Source organism: Hipposideros armiger, unplaced genomic scaffold (assembly GCF_001890085.2).
Source record: "Hipposideros armiger isolate ML-2016 unplaced genomic scaffold, ASM189008v1 scaffold_26, whole genome shotgun sequence".
Taxonomy (NCBI): Eukaryota; Metazoa; Chordata; class Mammalia; order Chiroptera; family Hipposideridae; genus Hipposideros; species Hipposideros armiger.
This window is the reverse complement of record NW_017731376.1, coordinates 2,633,448-2,643,995: the sequence shown is the minus strand read 5'-3', so window position 1 is coordinate 2,643,995 and position 10,548 is coordinate 2,633,448.

Here is a 10,548-nt window from a genome sequence, read left to right as displayed (position 1 = left end):
TCTTTCTCCTGTTGAAGTAGATGACATCATGACCTTTTCTGCTAGTGCTAAAGTTATATTCAGGCCTTGATGAATTCATTCAGCAATGTTAATAATATTTTGGAAGTTTGGCTTGTAGTGGGTTGTGACTTAATGTACTTGTCCTGGGAAAAAAGACCTCTACATCAATTTTTCAGATGAGAAAGGTTTTGTGGTTTCCCTCAGGGAAGTAGATTTGTTGCTCTCTCTCTCATTCCTGTTGATCAGGACAGTGATCTCTGTTCTTTTTAAAAAAAATTCTTATTAAATTTATTGGGGTGACTTTGGTTAGTAAAATTAATAGGCTTCAAGTGTACAATTCTGTAATACATCATCTACATATTGCCTTGTGTGTTCACCACCCAGAGTCAGTTCTCCTTCCATCACCATATATTTGACCCCCTTTACCCTCTTCTGCCACCCCTCTCCCCCCTTATCCCCTGGTAACCACTAAACTATTGTCTGTGTCTATGCATTTTTGTCCCTTTGTTGTCTTGTTCGTTTATTACTTCGATCACGACCACACCAGTGTCTTGAATGCATTCTCTTTGCATTCCCCACTCTGCACCTTAGTCCAGGTCATCATTATCTCCATTCTGGGTTCTTGCAAATGGCTTCTAATTGGTCTCTCTGTCTCTAATCCTTGCTCCATACTTTCATAAGAGAGTAATCTTATGAAACGAAAATATCGTGACACTACCCTGCTTAAATCCCCTAGCCGCCTTCCCATGGCCTTCAGGGTAAAGTCCAAATTCCTTAATTGGCTTAGAAAAGCCCCTTCAGACCTGGCCACTGGCCATTTCTCCAGCATGACCACTAACCGCTCTCCTCATTCCCTTGAGTTCTTTTTAGTTTCTCAAACTCACTTCGCTTTCTCATATATGGTTTTTTCTGACAGGATCATTCTGCCCCTACTTTTCACCTATTGAACTATCCCTTCAGGTCTCAATTTAAATGCTGCTTCATCGTACAGGCAGACTCTCAGGTTAGACGCCTTGCTATAACACTTTTGTTAAATGTTTGTCTTCTTGGCCTGGCCAAGTGGCTCAGTTGGTTAAGAGCTTGCTCAGGAGTGTGATCTCTGAGCAACAGTGCCGCCGGTTCGATTCCCGAGCTGAGCTGCCAACAGGTGGCAGGATGGCTCAGCTAAAACAAAAAATTTTTTTTTGTCATCTGTACTAGACTATAAACTTTATGAGGACTAGAGCCATATTTGTCTTTTTAGCTCTAGAGGTGGTCAACAAATATTTGTTAAGTGAATGAGTAAAGCGATTATTTCATTGTCTGGCATATAGTAAGCATTTAATGAATGGCAGCTCACTGCATCTCCATCTATATCCATATCTATTCACACACACACATGACATGGCAATGTTAATAAAATAGCCTTGCTGTATATAAAATTGATTTACAGTGAAGACTGTGATAGGAAGGATACAGTCTATTTATTTTTTGAAATCATTGAAAGTGTATAAATTGGCTCTCCACCCAAACTGCAAAATAATCTTATAAATAAACATGTTCCAGTGTTGCTAAGACTTAAATTTGAATGAGCTTTCTGTGCAGTGGAGGTGGGAGAAAAGTCCACGTGCAGTGAAATTTTCGTAGCCCATATTATTTGAACATACTCAGAGGTTGTGGTGAGCACATGTTTCAGTTATTGCTATTTAGCATGTACGTGTGGCACTGAGTGCTCACGTTGTGCCTGGGTACAGTGTATTATTTTAAAGTACATGTGCTTCCTTGCCCGGTGTTCTGATTTAGGAGAGGATATAACAGATTTAGGTTTTGTTAAACCTAAGCCCGGCTACAAAGTTCTTCCTGGCTCCCTGGCATGTGTGAGAAGTTCATGGCATTCCAGGTGAAGGCTGTGGTGAAGTGAGAGGCCATGAGACTGTAAAATGAGAGGAGATGAGGAGTGTGAATTAAGGAGAATAACTGAAAGGGACTAACCTTCAGCTGCTGGCTTCCAGTTGCTGCTTCCTCTCCAAAGGAAACAGTGGTATGCATAATGAAAAACAAATCAGGAGTTAGAAAAATCACAGCCTGTGACATTTGCATCACTTACCATGATTGAAATGTTGAGAATCAAAAGTGACTCTCCCAGCCAATTTCCCATTGATAAGCTGTTTCAGGAATAGCTAAGCTACATGGAGTCAATAAATGTAATTGTTTTCCTTCATTACTTTCTGATCTCAGTGTCATCAGAACAAGAGGCTCTGTAAGTCTGCTGTATGTTTTCTCCAAGGCATACTCATTTTTAACCTCTCAAATATAGAAATATGTTTTCTTTCTCAAAAATTAGAAGGATCTCAAAGATCAAGATATATCCAAATTGGATAAATATAGTTATTCACTCACTATCTAGAGCTCAACCAAAATCTGTCAATTGGACACCATCTCACCATCTCTAAAGATTTTACTCTAAAGGAGAGCAGACCATACTCTGGTAAGTATCTGTTCCCCGCAACTCGGTGTCATATTAGCTATAGAGTCTATGTCTGTGTTAGTATGTATAGTATATCTTGCGTTAGTCTATTGACTCTTATTGTTCTTTTGTATTTTAATTATTACAATGGCATGGCATAAGATCCTTATTATATGTGGCTTGGGCGTGAGCATTTTTAAGAGATGTGAAAAGGATGTCCTTTAGGAAATTGATCTATGTATGATCAAAATTAATAAAGTTAGCACCCACAATACATACCTTGATGACCTCTTTTGGTTCGTAAGTAAGAGCCATGTGGTGCTGACAAGTATAGAAGTCAACTTCCTTTCTGGTCTCGAATTCTCCATCAAGAAGGTTTGCACAGATAACTGTTTGGCAAAGCTGTTTGAAGCAGCAGCAGCAGCAACAGCAGCATCTGTTTGCAACTGAGACAGCCATTGAACAAGGAACGTACTCCAAAATGTGTGACTGACTCTCTCACTATGCCAAACCATGACCCAATTGATATCTCGATTGTCCCATTCTGGTTTCTGCAGAGTGACGTTGCATGTTGAGCCACAGCTGGAACCAGGTTGATTCCTCACTCTCCAGTCACACTTTTTAGACCCCAAAGGAATTTTAGGTAAATCCAATCCTCAATTTTAGACACAAAGTTTGAGATTATGTAAAATATCATGATATAGTACTTCTCTTCCAAAGAGCTTAACATTTATTTTTTATATATGTCATAATCACTTCCTCCTATTAATGATCTGATGAAAAGAGAGACATGTTTTTAAATATAATTTGAAAACTGAAACAAAATCCACTAAAGATTTATACATTTTCAAAATATATTTGGTATTAATAGTATATTAATAAGCATATCATACAAAAACGTATAGTAGGAAACTACTATAAAAGAGAAAAGCCTATACCCATGACATATAGAATGATACATATTCACTTTATTTATGAAAAATAGACTTAATTTGCTGATATACTGTTGGTATAAATTATATCTGTAAACATCTCTCTCCTCTTATCATTCTCTTTTTTCGGGGGAGGAGTTTACTTGAAAAATAAAACTCACACCCAATTAATTGAATACAGAAACAATTCCTAAGAATATGTGTAATGGCTGTTCATAGTACTGCACAGCTGTTATTATATTTAAATATCACCATTTTAAGGAGACACCATCATCCTGGGACATATGATGCATGCATGGGATATAGCTGTTCTAGAAAGAGTCAAGGCAAATCCCATTTTTATGGCTTTAGATTTTAAATCCCAGGGAGACTTTACAGAAAGAGACTGACAAGAGGGACAGGTGGATATTGGTTCCAACTTGGTGACAAGTTTTCAACCTCAGCTGCATTCTTACAACAGGGGAGTGAAGAGCAGCTGGCGGCTTGGGAGCCACTGTTCTACAGATGGAATGCTTGTGGCAGAGGGAAGAATGTTCTATCTGGCTCCTCATGCCTTATGAACAAAGAGCACAACTTAAGAGATTGAAGCTACTGTTTGATCTAAATGGTGGAGCTTTGCTCCCCCTTTCCTTCTTCACATCTTTTGTATTATAGGTCTAGTGATTTATGTTTAGAAAAGAGTGTAAAGTTTCCCAATTTATTGTTAGTCAACGATTTCTCTGAACTCTAGATGTTCTTCTAAGGCCCACCCCTCACATTTGTGAAGTTTGGGGCAAGAATAGAAATAGAGACCCACGGATCATATATCTAAATATTTATAAGTTATAAATCAAGTTAGCAAACTGTTAAGTAGGAGATGCTCTTTCTCCTAACCTGGCATTCCTACCACAGCATGGAGATGTGAGGGGAGCCATCCCCTTCTCTGTCTTCACAGGCTCTGTCCCACATGGCAAGGGGCTCCATGTGCACATGCTTGGACACTCCTTCACAGACCCAGGCTCCATCCACACCCCATTGCTGATAGCTGCCCTCTGCTCATCCTTAGGAAGCAGGTTGAGGATTATTTGGGCAAGGAGTTTGGTGGTCCTGGATCAGAAAGTGGTCCAGAAGAGACAGCTCAGGCTTTGAGAGGGTGGGTCCCCTTTGCTTGCAAGATGCGGAAGGGTAGGACTGGAGGAGGGCCAGAGTGGGACGCTCAACAGCACGGGGCTCAGGACAAGGCTTCTTTTACCTGGGTCTAAGGACAATGCTTTTCTTTCAAACCTCAAAGTATACAACATTGTTCCCTCTACGACCGGAGAGGGAGAAGACTTTGTGGTTCACTTCTAAGTTCTCCATTTAATTAGGAACGGTTAAAGTCAGTAATTATTTACCTGGTGTTTATGGCCCATCTGCTCTCAAGCTAGGAATGGTTTCATTGAGGACAAGGTGAACTCTTTACTGTCGCACATAAAATATGAAACCTAGTGGTTCACCATGGAGATCATTTTTCCCCTGCGTTTCTGTAGCCTTGGGAAGGGTGGCTGCAAATGTGGAATGGCGTCCTTCTAGTTATATTTGACAGGACTTTGGTCTGAAAGGTAAATGGTAACCATTATTCTAATCCTATAAATAAAGGAACTTGGGAAAGCCTTTCACTTACTTTATGGTTACTTCAAATACACAATAAACTAGTGAAGGAGCTAGTGGCTGATGCAAGAGCTTTACCTATGCTTAGAAATCAATGAAATACAAGTTAAGATATTAATAGAACACAGAACCGAAAAGATAAGATTAATATTTTCTCTTGGTATATCTAACAGAAGTGCAAAAGAAAGAGCAGAGGAAGGAATCCCCATTTGCATTATTCACAGAATAACCCATAAATTAGTGGCATGATGTAGGTGGAAAACCCCACATTGTGTTAGTAGGAAAGCTAATATTACACAGATTTTGACTTTAAGGTCCAGGGGACCCAGCCAAGTGGAAAAATAGCTGAGTTATGGTGGAAACCAGTCACCTTGTTAAAGCGGAACAACCAGGTGTTTAGGAAAAGAATGGTATAGGAGACTGGTTTCTTTTCTGCTGAACATAGCCATTCACTGTGAACACACAGAAAAGACATCTTTGTTATAAAACTCTTTTTACAAGAATTACAAGAATCTTTGCCACAAGCATAGAGGAAGATAAAATTTTGTGTACTTGAATGTTTAAAAACTAAGCTGAACACACAATGTGATATACAGCTGATGTATTACAAAATTGTACACCTGAAACCTATGTAACTTTACTAACCATTGTCACCCCAATAAACTTTAATTAAAAAAACAAAAACAAAAACTAACCTGTGTCACAAGTCCATTTTGGATTTCACAATATAGCAACTAGAGCTACATTTTGAGCTACAATTATGCTATAGTCCCTGGAACACCCTTAGTTGGGTGTTTGTTTCAGCCCACAGTTTAAAGCTATTCAAACTGGGCTAAGTTTGTGCATAAGTGTATGATATATTCATTTTTCCTATGTGATTTTTTTTCCTTGTAGAAAAGTGAATTAAAAAAAAAAAGGATAACGGTCCTTTTTCTTGGCAAAAAAAAAAAGGGCGATTATTATGACAGTGGATAAGAGAGGTTCAGAGTACAAAATCATAGATATTGGTTTTAAAAAATTATCACAAAAAATACTAATAAAATTTGATCTGAAAGATATAAATATTTACATCCATAAATATGAAACGAATACTTTCAAGTGGTCTCCTGTTGCTTTGAGGATAAAAACCTTGCATGATCTGGCCCCTCCCTGCCAATCAGCCTCATTTCCCGAATCTCTCTCTTTGCTCTGTGCTAACCACGTAGGCCTTCTCTTTGGTTCTCCAACACCATGCTCCTTTCTCTCATTCACACGATCTGATTGTCTTCCCTCTCTTGGCTAACCTCTTCTCCTGCTAGTCTCAGCTTAAATGTTATTTTCCCAGGGATCTTTTTCCAGGTTACCAGACTGATTATGTCTTTCTATTGAACACTTCCATAAAGCCTTTCCTTCTGTGCAGAAATAAAAAAATTCTACCACAGGGTGATTCTAGCCTTTGTCTTCTCAACTGCTAAAGAGTGTGCTCGTTTGTTTATTCCACTCTCCCACCTTCATGGAGAATTTTGGGATATTGTGGAGGAAAGTAGAAGTGGGGAAGAAACCAGGAGGTGGAATATGGGGAACAAGTAGGAATAAAGGGAATGATGTGGCCTCAGGCTAGGGGATGCGATGTTTTGTGGCTGCCAAGGAGTGAGGTAAGCAGCCGAGGAGATGGAATTCGTGGAAGTGTTGCTGAGGATAAGTATTTCCTTCCCGTTGTTATGCTGGAATTACCTGTTAGTTCCTGGGCTACTTTCTTTGCAACAGTGCTGAGACTGGATCACATGTGTCCTGGTGTTAGCAACACTTCTTGAGGTGTATCACGTTAATAATTGTACAGTTGTTTGTGTAATTGTTTCATGCTTTTCCCTTCTTCCCCTCCCCTCAAGACCATAGGCATGGTTCATATCTGTGTTGTTCAGAGCTAAATCCCAAGTGCAGAGGACAGCATCTGGCCCATGGTAAACACCCAGTAAGTGATAACTGAAGGGATAAATGAATAGATGAATGTTAACGTTAGTCCATTGTGTTTTAGATTTCTAATCTCTAAATGTCACTGTTGGCTTCAGTGATGAAATTATGCTCTACTCAGCCAAAGTTCCCTAAAAGAAGGTGCCTATAATTAGAAACATTTAAAATGAGTTATTTTTATTTTCCTTACCATATTTCTATGATTTTAAGAGGTACAGGGATTGAATATTAATATGATTCTTGTAATTGAAATGAAACTCACCAAACACTTAAATTATTTTTAAAGTATATTAAAATATTTGCTGAAATAACCATATCTTTGTTTACAGTTTAGCTAAGCGTTTCTCTCTGTTGAAGAAAAAGACAACCGCCAGGTAGTATTTATAATGGCTGCCACTTACTGAGAACTTACTCTGAGCCTAGCACTGAGGTATTTGCTCTACACAAACTATATCCTTTAAACACATAAACAATATTTTGAGGTACGTATTAGTTCCTGATTTTGCCGATAAGGAAACTAAGGTTGCCTGGCACTCCTAAGTTGGGAAATTGTGGAGCTGGGGTTCAAACCTGGGTCTGCTGATTCCAGAGCTAATGCTGGTGAGCACAACATCCATTCTTTAATTTTGAGGAATAAACTAAGAGTTTACTTAACTTGCAATTATAACAGCAAGTCTGAGTTCACAGGCCTGCTCGGCCTTCTCTTTTCCAGAGACCAGCCCTACTCATCCTGCCTCCAGTCCACACTACCAATTCTGGAACTTGCCACTATTTACTACAGTGCTAGATATAGACAATGCACAGTTAATATACTTCAGAAGGAGACTTAGTTTAGTTGAGTAACTTGACAGAGTTTAAAACAACACAAAATAACCCTCTTTCATCTAGGATTTCCTAGTTATTACTTCAGTCCACCAGTTATTCCCAGTTCCTCTGGGATGGCAGTTTCAGCACCATTTTAAAATGGCTCAATTCACATTATTTTTTACATGATGTTTTTATCATGGTTCATTCATTCATTCACTCATTCATTCAATTAGAAAACTTTTGTGTGTGCCTGCTCTGTTCCAGGCCTTGTGAGGATCCAGCAGAGAAGAAACACATGGTCTCTGCCCTCATACAATTTAATAAGTTAGCTTACAAATAGATAAAATAAACTATTTAGTTTAGGATTATGATTGGCTTTATATAACTTAAAAAATACAAATTAACAGTGATTTTAGCAGGATAGAAATTTATTTCTCCTTCACATGAACAGAGCTTGGAGGCAGGAGGCCCAGGGCTGATATGACAACTCCATGGTCATCAGTGACCCAGGCTTCTCCTATATGGCTGCTCTGTCATCTTAGCATGCTGTTTGTGGTCCAAGACAGCTGGTCCAAGTTCCAGGAATCCTGCCTGCATTCCAGTCAACAGAAAGGAAGGAAAGGGAAGGAGAGCACTCTTGCCTCATCTTAAGGAGACGTTCTGTACATTCCACACTTACCTTACATCTCATTTACCAGAACTTAGTTACATGTTTATACATAACTCCAAAGGAGGCTGGGAAATGCAGTCTGTTAGCTTAGTGGCTACATCCTCAGCCAAAATCCAGATTTCTAGTTCTATTTCCAAGATAGAAGAAGAAGATTGTACTTGGGAAGCAATTAGCAAGCTTCCACATAGTTAAAAACATTATTTTCCCCCGCCAGTTTTATTGAGAAAAGTGGACATACATTACTGTATGTAAGGCATATAGCATGATTGCTTGATTTACATGTATTGTGAAATGATTAACATAATAGGTTCAGCTAACATCTGTCATGTGTGTGTGTGTGTGTGTGTGTGTGTGTGTGTGTGTGTGAAAAGAAAGGAAAAAGGAAAAAGAAAAAAGGAAACAAATTTCTCCTTGTGATGAGAACTCTTAGGATTTATTCTCTTAACAACTTTTCTATCTATTCTACAGCAGTGTTACCTATAGACTTTATGTTGCACATTGCATCCCTAGTACTTATTTATCTTATAACTGCAAGTTTGTACCTTTTGACCACCTTCCTTCAACTGCCCCTCCTCCCACTCAGTGCCTCTAGTAACCAAGTCTGATCTCTTTTTCTATGAGTTTAGTTTATTGTTAAAAACATTTTCTAACCTCAATCAGCTTTATAAAACTCAAAACATATTATTAAATAGAGTTGGATTATAGCTGCTTCTCTTTGATGTTGAATCTATTGTCTAATGGTCTTCAGTCTTTTATTGTAGTGATTTTTTTTTTTGTTCTTTAGAGCCTAAGGTTTTATCTGGTTTCTTCAGCAACTCCAATATTCCTGAATCTAGACTCATCTTCTTTGATGTGTTTTGGAAACAAGAAAGCCAAATGCCTTCATATATATTTTTGCTAAAATTTTTTTAATGTAATGTTCTCTTTTGGCATTATACCAAAATGAAATCATTCAAAATGTCCTCAAGAGGTGAAAATAATCTTTTGGAGGATAGTTAAAAATTTAATATTATAAAATTTAAGAAGGTTGAAGTCATATCAAGCATCTTCTCTGACCACAGTGGTATGAAACTAGAGATCAATTACAAAAAAAAAAAAGAAAAGAAACGGAAAAACACGCAAACACATGGAGGCTAAATAACACGCTACTCTACTCAGTAACAAATGGGTTAATGGGTTAACAATGAGACCAAGGAAGAAATCAAGAGATTCCTTGAGACAAATGAAAAAGAAAACACAATGATTCAAAACCTATGGGACACAACAAAAGCAGCCCTAAGAGGGAAATTTATAGCAATATAGGCCTACCTCAAGAAACAAGAAAGATCTCAAATAAATAACCTAACCTTCCACTGAAAGAAACTAGAAAAACAACAACAAACAAAGCCCAAAGTGAGTAGAAAGAAGGAAATAATAAAGATCAGAGTGGAAATAAATGAAATAGACTTGTCTGAAAAAACAATACAAAAGATCATTGAAATAAAGAGCTGATTATTTGAAAAGATAAACAAAATTGATAAACCTTTTACCAGGCTCATCAAGAAATAAAGAGAGAGTACGCAAATAAATAATATCAGAAATGAAAGAGAAATGACAACTGACACCATAGAAATACAAAGAATGTAAGACAATATTATGAACAAAATTATATGCCAATACATTGGACAATCTGGAAGAAATGGATAAATTCCCAGAAATATGCAATCTTCCAAGACTGAATCAAGAAGAAACAGAAAATCTGAACAGATAGATTACTACAAATGAAATCAAATCAGTAACCAAAAAACTCCCAAAAAACAAAAGTCCTAGACCAGATAGCTTCACAGGTAAATTTTACCAAACATTCAAAGAATTAACACTTAGTCTTTCAAACTATTCCAAAAAATTCAAGAGAAGAGAAAGATCCCCAGCGCATTTTACAAGACCACCATTACCATGATGCTAAAACCAGACAAAGACATTACAAAAAAAAGAAAATTATAGCTGATATCCCTGATGAACATCGATGCAAAAATCCTCAACAAAATATTAGCAAACCAAGTTCAGCAATACATTAAAAAGGTCATACACCATGATCAAGTGGGATTTATTCCTGGGATGTAAGTTTGGTCCAA